Raw genomic sequence first — 22,548 nt, forward strand, 5'->3', positions numbered from 1 at the left:
TGTAATTATTTTGCCTCTATGGCCTATTTTTTGCCTACCTCCCTACTCTTCTACATTTGCACACACTGTACATAGATTTTTCAATTTTTATTTTCTATTGTGTTATTGACTGTAAATTTGTTTATGTGTTGTTTGATTTTGTTGCCCTGCTCTGCTTTATCTTGGACAGGTCGCAGTTTTAAATGAGAACTTGTTCTCAACTGGCCTACCTGATTAAATAAAGTTGTAATATATATATATATACATATTTTTAAACCCAGTATCTCCATTCCAAAAAGAGACCTCTCACAAAGAGAGTTACGGGCTCTCACATAATCAGTTGAAGTGTCCACTTGACTACAGCATGACAATTTCAACAATTACAAGAACTGTCATTTCTATGCAGACATGGAGCAGGAAAGCGACATATATTTGCATATCAATGCATATCAACTGCTGATGTATTTTATCTATGTCTTTATTTTTGTCTCCTATATTTTCTCCTGACAGTAAAAGTTCATTTCATTGTCAGATTATTGATATTAGTTGAGATGGATAGATAATAATACTGAATAAGGCTGCACTAAGCCTCGTTCACACTGGCAGTTTGAAGTGATTTTTTTTCTTCTCGCATATCTGATTCAAATATGATATTTTTGGCGTGAGAGTGAGCACAAGCACCACCAACAATCAAACTACACATACCCGCCACTTGACAGCTAGCGAACCCATGTTAGCAATTTTTTTTTTTTTTTCACCTTTATTTAACCAGGTAGGCTAGTTGAGAACAAGTTCTCATTTACAACTGCGACCTGGCCAAGATAAAGCAAAGCAGTGTGAACAGACAACAACACAGAGTTACACATGGAGCAAACAATAAACAAGTCAATAACACAGTAGAAAAAAATCAAATAAAAGAGTCTATATACATTGTGTGCAAAAGGTAGGCAAATAATTACAATTTAGCAGATTAACACTGGAGTGATAAATGATCAGATGGTCATGTGCAGGAAGATATACTGGTGTGCAAAAGAGCAGAAAAGTAAATAAATAAAAACAGTGTGGGGAGGAGGTAGGTAAATAGACCGATAGACTATGTACAGCTGCAGCGATCGGTTAACTGCTCAGATAGCAGATGTTTAAAGTTGGTGAGGGAGATAAAAGTCTCCAACTTCAGCGATTTTTGCAATTCGTTCCAGTCACAGGCAGCAGAGAACTGGAAGGAAAGGCGGCCAAATGAGGTCTTGGCTTTAGGGATGATCAGTGAGATACACCTGCTGGAGCGCGTGCTACAGGTGGGTGTTGTCATCGTGACCAGTGAACTGAGATAAGGCGGAGCTTTACCTAGCATGGACTTGTAGATGACCTGGAGCCAGTGGGTCTGGCGATGAATATGTAGCGAGGACCAGCCGTCTAGAGCATACAGGTCGCAGTGGTGGGTGGTATAAGGTGCTTTAGTAACAAAACGGATGGCACTGTGATAAACTGCATCCAGTTTGCTGAGTAGAGTATTTTGTAGATGACATCGCCGAAGTCGAGGATCGGTAGGATAGTCAGTTTTACTAGGGTAAGTTTGGCGGTGTGAGTGAAGGAGGCTTTGTTGCGGAATAGAAAGCCAACTCTAGATTTGATTTTCGATTGGAGATGTTTGATATGAGTCTGGAAGGAGAGTTTACAGTCTAGCCAGACACCTAGGTACTTATAGATGTCCACATATTCTAGGTCAGAACCATCCAGGGTGGTGATGCTAATCGGGCATGCGGGTGCAGGCAGCAAACGGTTGAAAAGCATGCATTTGGTTTTACTAGCGTTTAAGAGCAGTTGGAGGCCACGGAAGGAGTGTTGTATGGCATTGAAGCTCGTTTGGAGGTTAGATAGCACAGTGTCCAAGGAAGGGCCAGAAGTATACAGAATGGTGTCGTCTGCGTAGAGGTGAATCAGGGAATCGCCCGCAGCAAGAGCAACATCATTGATATATACAGAGAAAAGAGTCTTATCTTGGCAAATGAGAAATGCTCACTAACAGGGATGTAAATACATTCCTGCACAACATTTGAGAGAAATAAGCTTCTTATGTGTATGGAACATTTCTGGGATCATTTTATTTCACCTCATGAAATATGGGACCAACACTTCACATGTTGCATTTATATTTTTGTTCTGTGTACTTGTAGGCTATATGTCAATGCAATACCAGATAATAATATAAACCCTAATTTCCTGTGGAGAGTCACTATTAGAAGCATTTCTGTTGTTGAAAAACCTTGTTTGGATAATGCCATTCTCTTTATATTATGCATGCTCAGCAGCAGATAACCAGTGCAAGGTGAAAACTGCCCGTCCTGTGCTGCCTGTAATGTTCTGTGCTGCCTGTCCTGTCCTGTGCTGCCTGTCCTGTTCTGTGCTGCCTTTCCTGTTCTGTGCTGCCTGTCCTGTCCTGTGCTGCCTGTCCTGTTATGTGCTGCCTGTCCTGTTCTGTGCTGCCTGTCCTGTCCTGTGCTGCCTGTCCTGTCCTGTGCTACCTGTGCTTTGCTGCTGACACCTGAATATTGCCTCCTACCAGACAGAGACAGACATGCCAATGAGCCCCACAGTGGCAGGATCACCATCATGTACAGGACAGGTAAGTATGTAGATAAGGGAATTACACTGTGTCCAGGACACATAATCTCAAATGAATCCGGTCAGCTTCTGTTTCATTCTGAGCCTGGCATGGCAACCCATATTCATCATCACACTACAACCTGGCTATTACTACTGTACAACACAGGAAAATATGAGAAGAGTGCTGTTCACTTTGCCAGCCAGACAATCTCTCAAACCAGGCTTGTGTGCCACCCTTGTGTGCTAGTTGTGGATGTTTGATAATGGTGGTGGTCAGTGGTGATGATAATCCGCATTAATACTCTTGAGGTGCCTTGATTACTGTTCTCTTACAACCCTATCAAGAATCTTACTGGCTTTCCATCCATCCACTCGAAGATAGTAAGCACCTGGTACATAATTATAGATGAGATCTGGTCCACTCGCCATCCCTGAGGCTGAGATTGGACCTGTTGAGCAAAGATGCGTTTGGTTATGAATGCAGAGCAAAGGGCTCTGTAACCATAGAAGTCCCTTTTGGCTCAGGCTGTTCCACCACCAGTGGGCTGTGGGATGAAAATAGAGCATGGCAGATGGCTATGGCACTGATTCAACATGGGCTGCTGGGCAGCCTACATAATACCCTGCCTTTCAATATTGCCCAGTGTCGTCCATGGTCTTAAACCTGCTGGCATTCTCCCTTTTTTCATAGTTTAGCATAATAAATTGCAGTTTTTAAATCAATGTCATCCTCAGGTCAGGATCCAGGATAAGGATTAGCTTATGTTACGTGGAGCAGCTCCTACTAGGTTAAGTTTGCATTTTTGTCTGGGAAACACAAGAATGGCTTTCATGGAAAACCCATAGACTGGTGTGTGCCAACCAAGCTGATCCAGCTTAGACCCTCCCAACCACAGCCCTAGCTGCCTGTCTCCAATCAGACACTCTCAAACTTCAGTCCACCAACACACTCACTCAGCTTTCTTACATCATTGATCAGTGATTAATCAGGATCAAAGGGCATAATGAGATGTATGTGTGTCTGTATCTCTCTCTCTGTTTTTGTGCATGTCTGTGGCGTGTTTCCGCAGGTGTTTAATCCACTACAAAAATATGATTTAATTTGTTGATTTATTTTTTCCTCTGGGAAAAAAATGATCTCAATCGACATTGAAATGACTAAAACCAAATGGAAACCGTGTAGAAATTATAATGCACCTACATTTATAGTCTCTTTTCGCTGTCCAGCTAGCTAGCAGTCATCGAAACGAAAACTACACAGTCTGGGCGCATCGAAAAATGCCAAAAGTGATGGCTAGGGGACTAGTTTTTGCTTATTTTGATGGCAAGGAAATATGACCCATTTTAAATGCAGCCCTCCGGACCTCGGTGAAGACCGAATGTGGCCCCTGGGGGTAAAGCAACAGCAGGGTGAAGGGAGAGTGGAGCAGCAGAGTGTATTACTTACTTTCTTTTCGGAGTAGAATGTCTTTTTAAAAAGTCATCAGAACCGTACGGTCACCTTTTCCACCACTGCTGAAAACAATCCTAGGGGAAACACTGGTGTGTGTGTGAATGTGTGTCTGTGTTTTTGTGTATGTGCCACTGTATGTGCGTGCCATGTGTGTGGGGGGTCTGAGTTACATCACAGCAGGGTGAGGGACAGGCAAGCAGGCAGTCATTGATGCTGACCATCCCTAACGTGTGCCACCTGGGCACAGGCTGAGCCGGGCAAACTGTGATTAGATCCTGTAGTAGAGCAAAACAACCTACTGATATTAAGTCTTCCCTGTAACGAAAGCCTGCTAGCTCAGCCAGTGCATTGGAGATCTGAGATCTGATATGATGGAGAATAATATCCCTCAATGGGTTTTGAGGTATCACCCTCACACAGCCCCACCTATCATGAGCTCAAAGGCAAGATGTAACACATGCAAGCCAGGCACGAAAGCATACACAGGTCTTTACCAATGCAAGTGCTTCTGAACATATAATTACACTCATATAAACACTAATTATACTGAAACATGCACATACTCAAACTGTTCCCCACACAAGCCAGTCAAACCCACACACGGCTGCCACCCTGCTATTCCCAGCATGTGGTGGTTTTGCTTGGACTGAGTCCGAAGTGCGCCAGTCTATCTCTTTCTCATCTCTCGCTCTCTCTCTCTCTCTCTCCCCCCTATGCTGAAACTGATGTCTCCATGTTACACTATGCTTTACACCCAGCCAGGGCTCTAGTCTGCACATAGTACATTTTGGTTGTTTTAATCTTACGTAGCCATATCCTGGTTCTCGACGAGGCTAAGGTCGCTCAAACATCCCCAGCCCTCACAGACTTCCACTGTAATAAGTCATACTGGCCGATAGCGCTGTGCTCTGCAAGGTCAGGCAGCTATTCAAATCGAAGGGTGCCTTCCAAATGCCACACTTTTCCCTGTATAGTGCACTATATAGAGTGTGGTTTTAAACTCAACTGCTTCTTCTCATGCTCTTTTAAATAACCTTCGTCTGTCTCTCCAGTGAGTTTTCACACCTTGCCCCCCCCCCCCCCCCCCCGTGACAACTTGTGTCTGCGAGTAACCTCCATCTGTTATCCTCATGTCTCCTGTCTTCTGAACTCCATCCCAGAGATGCTACATCTGGCAACCTTCAGACACTGGTACAATGGTGCATGTGTTCCTTACAAGCTGATACTATTGCATAGCACTGTTGGATATGTTTTGGAGGTACACATAGCAACACTACGTAGCGATATCAATATTGGCCACATAGTTATTAAATATGCACTGTTATGACGATTTCGCAAACCGTACATCCATTATAAGAGAAGCACTGACAAATCAAATATCCATTTCTGGAAAAAAGCAACCCTGCTACCACACAGAGTCCCACCCACATTATAAAGTACAGCATCAATACTTTACGTGATACTTGCGGTCACTTTGAACACATGCACTGCAATAAGGAACCAGCAGAGTGCACTCTATCCATATGAAAAACCGGTTCTGAAGTATGCTACTGACCTACAAGTCTTTGTTAGACCTTGTCTGAACACTCAAGAAGAGAGGATGAACTCACTGACTTCATTACTAACATTGTGTGAATATAATCATTTTTCCTTGGGTAAATGACTGAGCACACAGATTTTAATGTCAAGAAATTGAGCGCCGCGATCCCCTTTCACTCCTCTGCATGAGTAAAAGGTCTGACTGTCATTTGTTACACATCAATTACACATGAACACTATCGCCATACAGGCAACAGACAACTTGTTCCTTATTTAATGGTTGATCCTATTCACATGAACAGTTTCTCTATTCCAATTGTGAATGAATTCAGCCTGGTCGTCGGGACCTCTGTGTGTGAGCGCTGCCCTTGGTCTGGTCATATAGCCTACTTCCAAGACACACGTTACTCCTGAACCCTTCGACAAACAGGTCAAACATTGTAAACTCAAGCACCACATAGATAGCAGATCTCTCGCTCTGCTTGGTTTGCTCTCTACACTCTCTTAGCTGTGTTTCTTGAGTGTTCAGTTTCTGCTCTGAGAGTAGTGTTCTGTTTGTCTCTCTCGCTCTATCTCTCTGTGTCTGTTTACCTGACACTTGTCTGGCATGGCCTAGATTCTCCTTGATCTCATCAGTCAATGGGAAGACTTGTGAAGGCCATCTCCCCCATCTCGCTCTGCCTGCTGCATCTCTGCCACTCTTCTGGCTGTGTCAGCAGTAAGGGGCTGACTCATTCCCCCTCAATCCCATAGTCCCTCAGGGCCCATCGGGCAAAGACAACACGTCGCTTCCCCCAGACAGACAGACTCATTTGCATGGCCATAAATCAATCACAAAACTGACACACACCCAGACACAATAAGGAGTTTGTCTGCATCCCAAATAGCACCATATTCTCTATATAGTGCACTACTTTTGACTAGGGCCCATAGAGTTCTGGTCAAATGTCGTGCGCTATATAGGGATAGGGCGCCGTTTGGGACGTAGCCTATGACAGGGCCACAAAACTATTATTACTCTATGTACCAAACTGCATTGTGGCATGATGCTCCAAGGCAAGAATACAAACTATTCAATGGAAGATGTTCATGGTGATGGTGTGTTGACTACGCAGATCTGGGTTCAGTCTCGCATGCTTTTAGCCCCTGACTGGAATGTGGCAGGTGACGGAAGCCTGATAGTTTCTTCAAGGTTTTCTAATGTACAACTGTGCTTGATGCAACCTTACCTTTCAATGGTGAAAAGACAATTCGGCCACTGCTAGTAACTGCACTGGCTTGACTATTTCATTATACACAGGTAGCCCTAGGCTTGATGGAGTCAATAAAACATAAGAATAACAAATGGTTTCATCATATGGGTTCTACAATCAATTAAGTTATCTAAACACTGTCTGACAATTTCATTACCTTCAAGCTGCGCATAGCCAGGTCAACTACACAAGAAGCCTGTAGTGAACTACCCCACTGGGCAAAAACCTGTTGAATCAACGTTGTTTCCACATAATATTATATTTGTTTAATTATGTGATGACGGAAATGTGATTCGACTTACAAAAAGTAATCAACGTAAGGGAATTTCGACTTGTTTTCACCCAACTTTTAACCTAAATCCAATAACATAGTGACAAGTTTAGTTGATTTCACATTAAATTCACGTTAGTTCACGACGCAAAACAAATATAAATAAAAACTAGACGCTGATGTAGCCTAACAATAACGTAGCCTAATATATGTATGTGATTGAAGAATGCGCTATGTCAGAGCCATAATCCCCGTATTAATCATAACCTCCATCTCAAAGACATCGAGTTGTTATGGCATCATGATGCAGGTATCACTATCAACCATGGTCCCTTCCATGCAGAGACAAGTTTGGACAAACAAATGTTTTTGGATGGTTTGAATGTTTGATTGGTTTCAGAATATATTTTATTCCACCCGAGGAATGGAACGGCCCTAATCTCCCTTTAGACATTAATCTGCAATGGATTAAAATAAAAAGCACTTTAAGATTTGCATGAAATAGCAGCCGAGAAGGGACTGCTTTGACATACTCAACGTGAACTCGCATGCACGAGCTATTCCAATCCCTTCCATTCCAAATCATTCCAAGCCGGTGGCGACGGAAGAGCACATTATACGATTTGCTCCTTCGTTTTTATTGATATTTTGTAACCATTGCCTGGCAGTCGGTGATCTACAGGCCAAATGGTCTTTTGCGTTTTGAAAGGGGGAGGAGAATAATCCCTCTCCTTTCCCGGTCGATTTTGCGTTCTACCTCCCTGCGCATTTTCCACTCGCCTATAATTTCCTGGTTCTCAAACGCAATGTCACCGGAGGCGGATGTGAGCGGATCTCACAGGTGTGTCCCTTGCCAACTGAGCCATAGCTCGAGGAAGAATCACACCTGGGATCACCATGTGATCCTGTACCTGGGCGTGGATAAAGTCCTGGACTCTTGTTGAGTTGTCCGTGTCGTCTTGCAGTAGGAATTGTCAACCAGTGCCCCCTTGTATTTTCGACTGAACAGTGCCTTTCTCTAACTCTCCGCGCTCTCGGGAAGATAAAATGTGAACTTTACATGCATTTTGCTTGAGGACTTATTATACATTTTTAGGGGGACTTTGAAATCTGGACAGCTCCGTGTTAGTTTCAGGCAACTACTGTTCTTCCAAGGTGAGTTTACGTGATTGGTGTTCTACCTTTATAGCCACGGACAGTGTCCGTCTGTTCTGTTCTGTCTATTTATTATGCACATGTACAAGCAAATGCGGTCGGTTAGAATATACCTCCCTGTATAATTCTGTGTGTGCGTAAAGATCTGATGAATTTCCTAGCGCGATGCTAGTAGTGTATTACTTCCTTTAACAGCTCCGTTGTACAACAGCCATGACACGAGGGACAGAAACGCTTGTTTTTCCACATTTGTCTTGACATCAAAAAATAAAAGTTCGACCATAAATTAACATATTGATCCATACCTGCATTACATACATACATAGTGGTTGATTGGAAGCAATTTATTTGTAAATCTACCAGTTGGTCCTCCAGCATTATGAAGTGATGCAACTCTATGGAAATAATGATTTATTGGTGAACCCGAGTTAGGTTTGAGCATAGACTTCAGTATTTGCAGTTTAAACACGTAATGGGATTTATAATCACTTAGTATAGTTGTATGGTGGGCTACTGTACAGTGCTGAACCCGCCCACGTCACTTGTATGAGTCGAGATACAGTCCAACCTACAGTATATTTCCTTACCGGTAATTTGCACAAAGTGATCCATGCTCTATTAAGTAATTAAAGGTTCACTGTAAACTGACATCTGCCTAGATCCTTGACCACTAACTTTCACAGGCGTCATTAGTTTTTCATATGTAATAAACTATGCTTTGGTTATGGAAACATTACCACTTTTACTGGGCTGTTTTCTGCTCCTCTCTTTCTCACGATAATGTGAAGACAGAATAATGGCCCTGTCAGTCCATAAAATGTGGAGCAGTTGGTCATTCATCAGTCTCTCAACCAGAAACATCTCCCCTCACACACATAGACAGGCAAACTCAGTGAGTCTGACAATGGGCTCCCAAGTGGCACAGTGGTCTAAAGGCACTGCATCTCAGTGCTAGAGGTGTTACTACAGACCCTGGTTCGATTCCAGGCTGTATCACAACCATGGAATGATTGGGAGTCCTATAGGGTGGCGCACAATTGACCCAGCGTTGTTTGGTTTAGGGTTTGGCCGGGGTAGGCCGTCATTGAAAATAAGAATTTTGTTCTTAACTGACTTGCCCAGTTAAATAAAGGTAAAAAAAAATGTAAAACACATCTCTGAGTCTGTATGTGCATTAGCGTGTGTAGCTAATGAAAGAAAAGTCTTGATTGGTACTAGTAGTCTTTAATGCCAATTTGGAGTTTGTCTTTGCTGTGGAAAAAATGTAGAACTCATTCAGGGACTCAACTTAGATTTGAGAGTTAGAGTAATAGAATACACAAGGTGCAGTTTTGAAATGTGGTTGTGCATCAACAGTCCCTCAATTGGCCCATGTCAGAATTGTTTTTTTAGATTGGTAAATTAGTCTAGCGGCCAGCAATCTAAACATGTAGTCAGCATGGTCAAATTACCGACAGGCGTGGGGCCCCATTGATTAGCATATTAAAAATGACAAACATTTGCCTACACCCTATGGCAAAATGTGTAGAAATTAGCTGTAAAAGTACAATTTTTTCTCTCTGCCCCATGGCAAAAGAAGTAGAATTGCATGAAATGTGTTATAAAAATGCTACATCTTCTCTCCACCCCATGGCAAAATGTGTAGAATTGCATGACATTTGCAATAAAACATATATATATTTTTGCTGTAACGAGGGCGCTCGCTAAAGTGTTCTGCTCACAAGGTATGGATGTGGGTAACCTCCACTGCGGCCCCTCATGATGAGTTCCATATTTTTTTGTGGCCCCCACCCCCATCAAAGTTGCCCATCCCTGATGTAGACAGTAGCCCCATTCATGTTCTCCTTGAATCTCCTGAGTGGTGCTGTCAGTTCATGTCTCTCGGTCCCTGGCCCCGGCACTCTGCTCTGCTTGGATCGCTCACTGTACAGCCATGTTGTCTATCTAAATCGTTGTTTTATTCCCCAGTCCCACATCCATCCTTGCCGACCCATCCATCACGTACAGACCTACTGTACATGGGATGCTCCATCTACTGGGATTATCCCCATTAAATTACATTAAACAAATGCTCTCATGGTGGAAATGGATTAGTCCGAGTGGGGGGTACACCGCTCGGGGGTAAGCAGGAAGGATGGCCGGGTGGGGTGGGCAGAGGGTGGGTTAGCCCCCGAAGTCCTCAAAGAGCAAGGCTGAGTTTTCAATAAGGGCCATCTGCTCATAGGGACACACACGGTGAGGCAACCTAAAACCAGGTCTCTCTCTCTCTCTCTCTCTCTCTCTCTCTCTCTCTCTCTCTCTCTCTCTCTCTCTCTCTCTCTCTCTCTCTCTCTCTCTCTCTCTCTCTCTCTCTCTCTCTCTCTCTCTCTCTCTCTCTCTCTCTCTCTCTCTCTCTCTCTCTCTCTCTCTCTCTCTCTCTCTCTCTCTCTCTCTCTCTCCCCCTCTCTCTCTCTCTCTCTCTCTCTGTTCTCCACAATGCCTCATTCAGGGTTTATCTCATCCTCTCTGAATAAATAGAGACACCTTATCAGTGTGGAGGAGAGGAGAGCGACTGGTTTGTGATACATGTTTTCTTCAGCTCCGCACAAGGGTGAAAAAGACAAGCATACCACGAGGGCTGCCCCAGTTTAGTTGACTAGTCCATTGTTTGGTCGATAGGCTGTTGGTCGACCAAGATTGTTTTAGTTGAGCACTCACAAATATATAGTGCATTCGGAAAGTATTCAGACCCCTTGACTTTTTCCACATTTTGTTACGTTACAACCTTATCCTAAAACGCTTTTCCCTCCTCATCAATCTACACATATCTTTATTTTATGGCACACGAGACACCTGTCCGATTCACTCTGAGTGGATTAATCCATTTTGGATGCCACCGGGATGGCACAACGGTGTCACCAGTAGTACATTTCCCGTTAATTCCCATCATTTCTAATCTACAATGTTTATTTGGTTACGGTCACCTCTGTTGATGTATTCAATATATAATTATTATTATAGTCTTACCGTTCTCATTGTAGGTGTGGACACGTTTGCAGTGCACACAACCTAGGCTACACTTTTAAAAGTTTTGGTTTATTTCGTTCTATTTACGAGTTGTCCATTTATTAATTGTCTTTTGTTTGGAGTGCTCCTGTCAATCTTGATCACGCATAGAAGTAGGCCTAGTCTTCCTGGCATGCACGCAAATGTAGACCTATAAATGTACCCATTTGGGGATCTGATAAAATAACTGATTGTCATAAGTACATTTTTCTTTGCCTCAAACAGCAAGTAAACAAAGTCTGTTTTTACATCCATTGAGAATGACAGTTCCTCAACATAGCCTATTTGAAAAATATTTCCAGTTCGCTCCCTTTCGATAACCACTCAGCATGAAAGTAGAAAAGATGTCATGCTCTGTTTTTATTTGTTGGCTTTATGTAGGCTATTTTTTACACATTGGCAATGGCAATAGAAGTTACTTTTACATTTGTATCATTTTCATTTCGATGGGATTATGATTAACCACATGACGTTGATTTTGAGATATGAAGACTTTATTATAAATGAACTAAAACTGTTTAACGAAAAAATGTGCATATGAAAATCATAACTGGCACAGAGTACACTAGAAATGGTACGATAAATTGGCACTCCAAATGGAAAAGGTTGCCGATCACAGGTGTAGCCTATTACCGGCAACTCTAGGGGCATAACGGCAGAATCTGCAAAGGCCAGCGAGAGGAGGAGGGTCAGGAACAGGGTGTTTTTCTTCTGGCTAGACTATATTGATTTCTGGCTCGCACTTGAGTAATTTGAATCTTAATTTTGAATCACAGTGCTTAAACCATCAGTGAAGCTCAGTAGCGTACATATAGTCGCTTTTATTCAAAACATAGGGTGCGGTGCGTCTATATAATGTTATTATTAAGCTTATACTGTATAAAAAAAAAAACTCAGGGAATAGACAACATTACAACATGCATGAACTGCATAATAAATATCGTAATAGCGTACCTATGTTTTTCCAAAGTGACTTTGTATAATTTCTCATAGCTTCCCTTAAATGTAGTCTATGTCAGTAGTCCTTTTAGGACATAACTGTTCAGTATAGACATTCTAAATGCTTCTTTGTTAAGTCAGAACCCTCTACCCAGATAGTTTAGTCTGATGTTCAGCTGGTATGCTTCTGGTATGTGTTTAAGGTCATATTTAGTTGAATATGTCCATCCTTTGTCTCTTTGTTTGCATTCTACAGGATTACAGACCTATTAGATGAATTCATTTATATTAAAGCAAAGCCTTAATCCTGGTAAGCAAGGTAAAGCCTGTCCCCACCACCCCACCTCACCTCACCCCAAACCAGTCTGCTACTCCAGAGCATCTCATGGTGATGACCTTAAATGTTCCATACCAGTAATCCTTTTTCCAAATGGGTTTCAATGGCATTTCAACAGCTACTTGTCATGGTTCTTGTACAACATGTAGTTATGGCTCTTGTAGAACATGTAGCCTATTTCATTCTTTGTCTATCAGAAGAAGGTCTACACTTTTATTTTGCTGCAGTATGGTGATTGGGAGGATAGTTGTGGATGGGGTAGGGATGGGGGTGTCAGTTTGGCATTAATTCAAGCTCAAGAGAATAGAGATTTCCTTCAGATTGGAGATTGTCTTTTTTATGGCGGGAGGATTATCCTGTGATGAGGCGGCGTCATGCTGAGGTGGTTCTGTGATCTCATCCCTTAGCATTTGTGGCTGCCACCCATCCCTTGTCTTAATGCCCTTGGCCTTAATGGCCCCATCCCAAACCTATCCCTGGCCTCCTATTCTCTCCCCTTCAAGCTCTGTCATGTTGCTGCCTTCTGCTCGTTTCGGTTCGGCTGGCGCCTACTCCCTTAATAAAATACCTTTGCTTGAAAAACAATAAAAAAAAGGTGTCAATAGTACTGTTTGTCCATCTTGAGATTCCGTAGCCAGTATACACTTCCTCAAAATAGTCAGATAACTCGAGAAATCTGACATAAAGGTTTGTTTTTGCTGAGGAGATCTAAGTCGTGCAATTTTACGTTTAACTAAGATGTTTGCTGCAGTATTTCTGAAGTGAAAAAAATAGCATTAAAACGATTTGTCTCTCGCTGAATGACAACAAACACTTAATTGAAGCATCCCTACTGTTGACCAAACACAGCCGAAGCTTTATGCCTCACACTGAATAACACTGAATTACAGAAGAAGCTCAAAGAAAAACATCTCTTGTAAAATCACTGAATAACACTGAATCACAGAAGAAGCTCAAAGAAAAATATCTCTTGTAAAATCACTGAATAACACTGAATCACAGAAGAAGCTCAAAGAAAAATATCTCTTGTAAAATCTGGGATAATCAAAAAACACCAAAAAAAGACGGTTTACTGAAGTATTTGCAGATAATTTCGGTTAGTGGTTGTAACACAGAAATGCATGCCTGTACACCACATACACTCCCTTACATATTTATTTGGCCAGTGAAGCTAAAACTTTTATATAACTTTTATGTTTTATATGAGGCAACAGTACAGAAAGTCACCTTTTATTTTAGGGTATTTTCAGAAATATCAGTTTTGCCATTTAGAAATAAATGCACCTTATGTATCTAGTCCCCCCAATTTGAAAGTGTTAAGTATTTGAACAAATTCATATATAGTCTATTACATTTGATCAAAATTGTTGTATTTGGTTCCATATTCCTAGCACGACATGACTACATCAATCTTGTGACGCTACAAACTTGTTGGATGCATTTGCAGTTTGTTTTGGTTGTGTTTCGGATCATGTTGTGTCCAATAGAAATTCATGGTAAATGTAATTTGTTATTTTGGAGTCACTTTTATTGCACATACAATAGAATACGTTTCTGAACACTTGCTACCATGATTATGGACCATTGTGAATAACAATGAGTGAAGGTTACAGAAGCTCAAAGATCATGCCCGCAAAACATGCTAACCATGCTAATTATTCATGATTCATTCATGATGAGCCATAATGATGGTAGCATCCACATGAATGATTAGCCATAATTATGGTAGCATCCACATTCATGGTGAGCCATAATTATGGTAGCATCCACATTCATGATGAGACATAATTATGGTAGCATCCACATTCATGATGAGACATAATTATGGTAGCATCCACATTCATGATGAGACATAATTATGGTAGCATCCACATTCATGATGAGACATAATGATGGTAGCATCCACATTCATGATGAGACATAATTATGGTAGCATCCACATTCATGGTGAGCCATAATTATGGTAGCATCCACATTCATGATGAGCCATAATGATGGTAGCATCCACATTAATGATTAGCCATAATTATGGTAGCATCCACATTCATGGTGAGCCATAATTATGGTAGAATCCACATTCATGATGAGCCATAATTATGGTAGCATCCACATTCATGATGAGCCATAATGATGGTAGCATCCACATTAATGATTAGCCATAATTATGGTAGCATCCACATTCATGGTGAGCCATAATTATGGTAGCATCCACATTCACGATGAGACATAATTATGGTAGCATCCACATTCATGATGAGACATAATGATGGTAGCATCCACATTCATGATGAGACATGATGATGGTAGCATCCACATTCATGATGAGACATAATGATGGTAGCATCCACATTCATGATGAGACATAATGATGGTAGCGTCCACATTCATGATGAGACATAATTATGGTAGCATCCACATTCATGATGAGCCATAATTATGGTAGCATCCACATTCATGATGAGACATAATTATGGTAGCATCCACATTCATGATGAGACATAATTATGGTAGCATCCACATTCATGATGAGACATAATGATGGTAGCATCCACATTCATGATGAGACATAATTATGGTAGCATCCACATTCATGATGAGCCATAATGATGGTAGCATCCACATTCATGGTGAGCCATAATTATGGTAGCATCCACATTCATGATGAGCCATAATTATGGTAGCATCCACATTCATGATGAGCCATAATGATGGTAGCATCCACATTCATGGTGAGCCATAATTATGGTAGCATCCACATTCACGATGAGACATAATTATGGTAGCATCCACATTCATGATGAGACATAATGATGGTAGCATCCACATTCATGATGAGACATAATTATGGTAGCATCCACATTCATGATGAGACATAATTATGGTAGCATCCACATTCATGATGAGCCATAATGATGGTAGCATCCACATTCATGATGAGACATAATTATGGTAGCATCCACATTCATGATGAGCCATAATGACGGTAGCATCCACATTCATAATGAGACATAATGATGGTAGCATCCACATTCATGATGAGACATAATGATGGTGGCATCCACATTCATGATGAGCCATAATGATGGTAGCATCCACATTCATGATGAGACATAATGATGGTAGCATCCACATTCATGATGAGCCATAATGATGGTAGCATCCACATTCATGATGAGACATAATGATGGTAGCATCCACATTCATGATGAGACATAATGATGGTAGCATCCACATTCATGATGAGCCATAATGATGGTAGCATCCACATTCATGATGAGACATAATGATGGTAGCATCCACATTCATGATGAGACATAATGATGGTAGCATCCACATTCATGATGAGACATAATGATGGTAGCATCCACATTCATGATGAGCCATAATGATGGTAGCATCCACATTCATGATGAGACATAATGATGGTAGCATCCACATTCATGATGAGACATAATTATGGTAGCATCCACATTCATGTATAGGTGTTCAGATCGAACCTATTCGGTAACACTTTAGTTGAAACCCAGTGTCATAACACATTTTGACACAGTCATAATCATGTCATAATATGGTCATAACACTGTCATGACCCATGTATTTACACCTGTTGTGACATACAGTAAAAGTAAAAAATGTGACACACCTACTCATTCCAGGGTTTTTTTCTTCATTTTTAATATTTTCTACATTGTAAAATAACAGTGAAGATATCGAAACTATGAAATAACACATATGGAATCATGTAGTAACGACAAAAGTGTTAAACAAATCAAAATATATTTACATAAGTAAATGTCAACAAAATAACTTTTTGTGTGTGTGTGTGTGTGTGTTTCAATCTAAATTTAACTGTACTAGAATGCTTAAAAGGCCGCTAAAATTTGAAATATTGGTTATTGGGTCTCGGTATCAGGGTTTTTGGCAAGGAAAATATCGGTATCGGCCAAAAATGTAATATCGGTGCATCACTAAAAAAAACCAATGAATTCTATTTTCTAATAAAGCTGTAACGTAATAAATCGTGGAAAAGGTCAAGGGGTCTGAATACTTTCTGAATGCACTGTATGTATGAACATACCCTCAAATACAAGGTAACATTCTGTACTGTCGCCTCATATAAAACATTTAATCTCAAATCTAAAATGCTGGAGTATAGAGCCAAATTAAAAGTTTCAGCTTCACTTTCCAAATACATACGTAGGGGAGTGTATCCTCTGACATTCCATCCCCATATAACTCAGTTAGAGCTGATAACAAAGCCACTGTGCTAATGACAGGCCTAAGACGGGAGATCACATTCACTCTCACGGTTCCTCAACGACAGCTGGCTGCTCGGCTGGGCTGTCTCTCTGCTGTGTCCGCCTGCGGGGGGCTGGGGGCAGGGGCGTGCCTCCCTCTGTCGGTACTGTACACCCCTCCCCACCATGCTGCTCACAGATCCTCCCTAGTTCCTACCACCCACCCTCACACAGACAGAGATTCAACACCATCCAAGGCTTTCCCTCCTCTACTAGTGACTCCTAATACTGCAGGGTTCCGCTTCAGCCCTTCGCCCTCACCATTATGACCTGACCCAAACTTGGCCGGGTTCTCTTTACCCCTCAAACAACCTTGACACTCTGTCTCAACCAACACTGCTTTTATCCTATACCAATGCTCTCCACAGGGCTCTCAACCTACCCATGGCTCTCCACACCACTTCTCATCCCATGCTGATTCTCAAAACACTACCCACCGTCCAACTCTGACTACTAGGAGCTTTACCTTCAACTATTCCGAGTCTGTCTCTCCCCACACTCCCCTTCCCCATATGAGTCAGACTCCGAGAGAGAATGTGTGTAATTCTGTACAGTACACATGTTCTGCAAAGAGATAAATGATTTGTGAGAGAATGAGAACTTAATTGCTTGACTGAGAAGTTGTACATTGTTATGCGCTGGCGGTTAGAAGTACTAATATTTCACAGGGATAGAGCCGAGGGAGATACTTGCTATGATATTGAGGTGTTGTGGGAACTGGGGGAAAGGGAGGGGAAGACTATTCAGAATGTCAGCCTTAGATGAAAACACGATCTTCACTACTCATCTAATAGTCTGAATTAGGAACGTATACTCCCTTACGTATTTAATGTATTTGAACAGTAAAGCTACAACTTTTAATTTGGCTCTGTACTCCAGCACTTTGGATTATGAGATCAAATGTTTTATATGAGGTGAAGTACCGAATATCACCTTTTTATTTGAGCATATTGTTATACGTCTGTTTTACCGTTAAGAAATGAATGCACTTTATGTTTCTAGTCCCCACATTTGAAGGTGCCAAGTATTTTGCCATATATTTACTTCTTGTGTATTATGTTAAATCAAAAGTTTGCGATTTGGTCCCAAAGTCACTACAAACTTGTTGAATGCATTTACAGTTTGTGTCGGTTGTGTTTCGGATTATGTTGAGCCCAATAGAAATGAATGGTAAATGATGTATTGTGTCATTTTGGAGTCACTTTTATCGTAAATAAGAATAGAATATGCCTCTGAACACTTCTACGTTAATGTTGGATGCTACCATGATTTCGGATGATCATGACTGAATGTTGAACAGCGATGAAGATGAGAAAGTTACAGATGCACAAAGATCATGTCCCCCCCAAAACATGCTAACCTCTCACCATTACCAATAACAGGGGAGGTTAGCATTTTTTTCTACTGCTGGAACATAACATAACATAACATCTGACTGCTTAGTTCTCTCTCGGTTGTTACAAGCAGTGTGGCTGTGTGCGAGAGAGAAAGCAGCATCACCATCATTGCTCACCGCACCGGGTAAAGTAGTTGTTGTTGTTGGCAACAGTAAAAAGTGTATGAATGGGAACTTTGCTATAGAACAAACGTGAGCAACCATACACTTTCTCCTGGCTAGTAGCTAGTTAGCTTTAAATGGACAGTTTAGTCATTTTTTAGCTGTGTCAGTTTTTTTTTTATCTAACTAGCTAACGCAGGGTAGTTCTGGCAGTGTGAAAAACTGACAGTGAATGTTTTGAAGCCAAGAATACTTGCTCGCTACAAATAACTTGCGCCATCACTGCTAGTCTTTATCATAGGGTCAGCAAGTTAACAATGGGTGTCACCAAGCAAGAAGCTAAAAAAAAGAGGGCATTTTTTTCAAAGGAGTGCAAAGGACTGTATGTAAGTTCTTGGCAACTGCCCGCACACCACCCCTGGCAAACTAGCTGGCAAATGTGAGTGCTTCGATGTCTTTAGTGTCATCACGGTGATTATGGGTCATGAAGGTGTGTTCCATGTGTTAAGACTGTTTGGCGTTATCATGATCACGGCAGGAGACTGACAGCCATGAACAAACAGACAGGCAGAGAGGGAGAAGTGCCTCTCCAGGCCGATAGAGTTCATAGACTGATGATCTGTCTGTGTGAATCAATCAGAATTAGAGCAGCTTAGGTCTAGAGGGTGTGTTGCACGTGTCAACATCATGCAGGAGAGAGGCATGTTACAGGCAATGATACCCACCGGCAGACAAAATCAAATCAAATGTTTTTGGTCGCACACACATGTTTAGCAGATGTTGTTGCGGATGTAGAGAGATGCTAGTGTTCCTAGCTCCAACAAACAGTGCAGTAATATCTAGCAATACTCAACACACACACAGTGTATATATTCAGTGTATATATACGTTATACATTATGGACAGTATGTGGATAGAGTATATTATATATCTGAAGAATATGTAGATGGAATAGTATGTATACAGCAATAGTTGAATAGGATGGACTTGACGGCAGGGTAGCCTAGTGGTTAGAGCGTTGGACTAGTAACCGGAAGGTTGCAAGTTCAAACCCCCGAGCTGACAAGGTACAAACCTGTCGTTCTGCCCCTGAACAGGCAGTTAACCGACTGTTGAAAATAAGAATTTGTTCTTAACTGACTTGTCTAGTTAAATAAAGGTCAAATAAAAAAAAATACAGTACACAGTACTGTATATGTGACGTGGGTAAAACAGTATGTAAACATTATTAAAATGGACCAGTGATTCCATGTCTATGTACACAGGACAACAGCCTCTAAGGTGCAGGGTTGAGTAACTGGGTGGTAGCCGGCTAGTGCCAGTGACTAAGTTCGGGGCAGGGTACTGGGTGGAGGCCGGCTAGTGATGGCTATTTAACAGTCTGATGGCCTTGAGATAGAAGCTGTTTTTCAGTTTCTCGTCCCAGCTTTGATGTACTTGTACTGACCTCGCTTTCTGGGTGATAGCAGGGTGAAGAGGCCGTGGCTCGGCTGGCGCAGGTCCTTGATGACCTCAGCCACCCGAGTCGGAAATATTATGTTAAGTTTCTAACCATAGAGTATGTAGAGCAGCAGTAGTACAGTGCCTTCAGAAAGTATTCACACCCCTTGTGTTGTGTTACAACCTGAATTTAAAATGGATTCAATTGAGATTTTTGGTCACGGGTCTACACACAATACCCCCATAATGTCAATGTACAATTATGTTGTACATATTTTTTTTACAAATGAATAACAAATAAAAAGCTGAAATGTCTTGAGTCAATAATATTCAACCCCTTTGTTGTGGCAAGCCTAAATAAACAAGTCACATAATAAGTTGCAATAATAGTGTGATTTTTGAATGACTACCTCATCTCTGTACCCCACACATACAATGATCTGCAAGGTCCCTCATTCGAGCAGTGAATTTCACACAAATATTCAACCACAAAGACCAGGGAGGTTTTCCAATGTCTCTCAAACCCTTGAATTAGTAGGTGTGTCCTAACTTTTGACTGGTACTGTATGTAAATGAGATATTACTGTATTCCTTTTCAATACATTTGCAAACATTTCTAAAAACATGTTTTCACTTTGTCATTATGTGTAGATGGGTGAGGGATTTTTCCAATTTGTATTTAATCAATGTTGAATTCAGGCTGTAACACAACAAAATGTGGGACAAGTCCAGGGATATGAATACTTTCTGAAAGCACTCTAACAACCTGACACAGGGGAAGTCAGAAAAATACTAGGAAATGAATCATACAGTAGCAGAGAAAAGAGTTCAAAATGGTTGTTTAATTGAATATATCCACATTAAGTCACACGGGTATTCGGTACAGTATGAATGGCCCTCAGACTGATTAGACTACCAGAGTAAGTGCACCTCTGCAAGGCCCCCCCCCCCCCCCCCCCCCTTATCCTTGTTCATATGCCCATTTGTAAGTTAAGATTCTTCTCTATCCTTTTCAAAAAAGAACGTATCACGGCATGCCCCAAGGCCCCCTGGGAAAATGTAAGAGTCACTACTAAGCCCCTGTCTCTCTCTCCCACATGCCCTTGTCTAGCTGCTAGTTGAACTGACAGGCTGACACACAGACAGGCTGGATGGGCTTTAGATTATGCCTGCTGATTGGAGACATCATGTCATCATGGCTGCCCACTGGCATGAGTTCATACAGATGCTCTAGATGGATGGAAAAGGAGGGATTTGAAAACTCTGTCAGGGTCACCTTCATTCTTTGCAATATTAGTCAAATGATTTCTATTCCGGAGTCGTTTTGGTGTGAGGAGAGAGAGGGGGAGAGATGGAGGGAGACTCTAATTCATTTTGTGCTTTGGTAATTGAGCGTGGGAAAGAAGGGCTAGTGAAATGCTATCCATTTAAGTCTTCAGAGGAGAGGAGTCACTTATGCCTGTTTGCATCAGCGTGATGTTGACTGAGAACGTTAGGCCCAACTCTGCTTTATAATGAAAAGAGGACCATCGGATCGCTCCGACTTTTGAGTGTAATGAAGATTAGTTGACGCATCATTTCAGTGTAAATTGAAAACACTCTCATAGGAATTGAGGGAGGGATGATATGTGGCTTTCTTAAAGATATTTAGGAATGGAAGCAGACCTTAAAGTTAACAAATAATTGAAAAACTACACAACCATTCACTCTTTCACTCTTTCTGTAATGCCATTTTTACAGCTTTTGTTTTAGAGTGACGCGTAGAGTTTAATGCTATCTCAGGCAGCACCGGACGGTGCGGTACATTTGTACCCACGTGGGCATCGTCGCAGTTAATCCTGGAAACGGACTGATTTCCTTACGCCAAGATCATTTTTAATCAACACCTCCGCTATACAGCTAATAGGAATTCCAGCTGTTTCCTGTTAATGTGGTGAAATCTGTTGGGTATTTTCTTCATCGTGCTTATTTTTTTTGTGTGCTCACTGGGCGATTAATTATGAAGTAGTAAGTGGGCCGCAGCCAGCCAGCCAGCCAGCCAGCCAGGCAGGGCCGGTGTTGTGCGACAGATACAGGAAGGGTCAGTGCACTGGCAACGGCTGGAGATGAAGGTCGTTCCAAACACCAACCAGAGAGCTGGAGAGAACGATAGAGAGAGAGAGGAACTAATGGAGAGAGAGATTGAGCGAGAGAAATGGAAAGAGCGAGATGGAGTGAGATAGATTTGAGACTACTCAACTGCCAAGGGGAGTGTGAAGGAGATGTGGGGTCAGTCAGCTTGTGCGATGCTAAGTTTATAATGTAGTGCATCTATGGTTGTGGATGATACATTTATTGGGGTTCCGAAATTATTGACACCTTTGATAAAGATGAGCAGAAATTACTGTATATAATTCAAATACTGAGCATGCTAATGCAAATGAGTTTATTTTATACTAATACAATTGCTTTGAGAAATATGTTTTGTTTAACAAGTAATACTTTCCCCCCCCCTCAAAAGTAGGGGTTGAAATTATTGACCACCCTGTTTTCTTTTTTTTGTGTGTTTATTTTTACCCCTTTTTTCTCCCCAATTTCGTGGTATCCAATTGTTGTAGTAGCTACTATCTTGTCTCATCGCTACAACTCCCGTACGGGCTCGGGAGAGACGAAGGTCGAAAGTCATGCATCCTCCGATACACAACCCAACCAAGCCGCACTGCTTCTTAACACAGCGCGCATCCAACCCGGAAGCCAG

The 22,548-nt window shown here is 41.7% G+C and overlaps 1 protein-coding gene across 1 annotated transcript in view; it reads left to right on the forward strand.

The window, feature by feature from the left end:
• The first annotated feature begins 7,384 nt into the window (after positions 1-7,384).
• The window catches only part of plxnb2b (plexin b2b), a 180,954-nt gene continuing 165,790 nt past the window's right edge, over positions 7,385-22,548 (forward strand). The window contains exon 1 of the mRNA XM_036952823.2: positions 7,385-8,254. The gene's annotated coding sequence lies outside the window, so the exon portion shown is untranslated. The remainder of the gene's footprint in view (positions 8,255-22,548) is intronic.

Source organism: Oncorhynchus mykiss, chromosome 2, assembly GCF_057628025.1.
Source record: "Oncorhynchus mykiss isolate SJ-2025 chromosome 2, ASM5762802v1, whole genome shotgun sequence".
In the NCBI taxonomy this organism is placed as follows: Eukaryota; Metazoa; Chordata; class Actinopteri; order Salmoniformes; family Salmonidae; genus Oncorhynchus; species Oncorhynchus mykiss.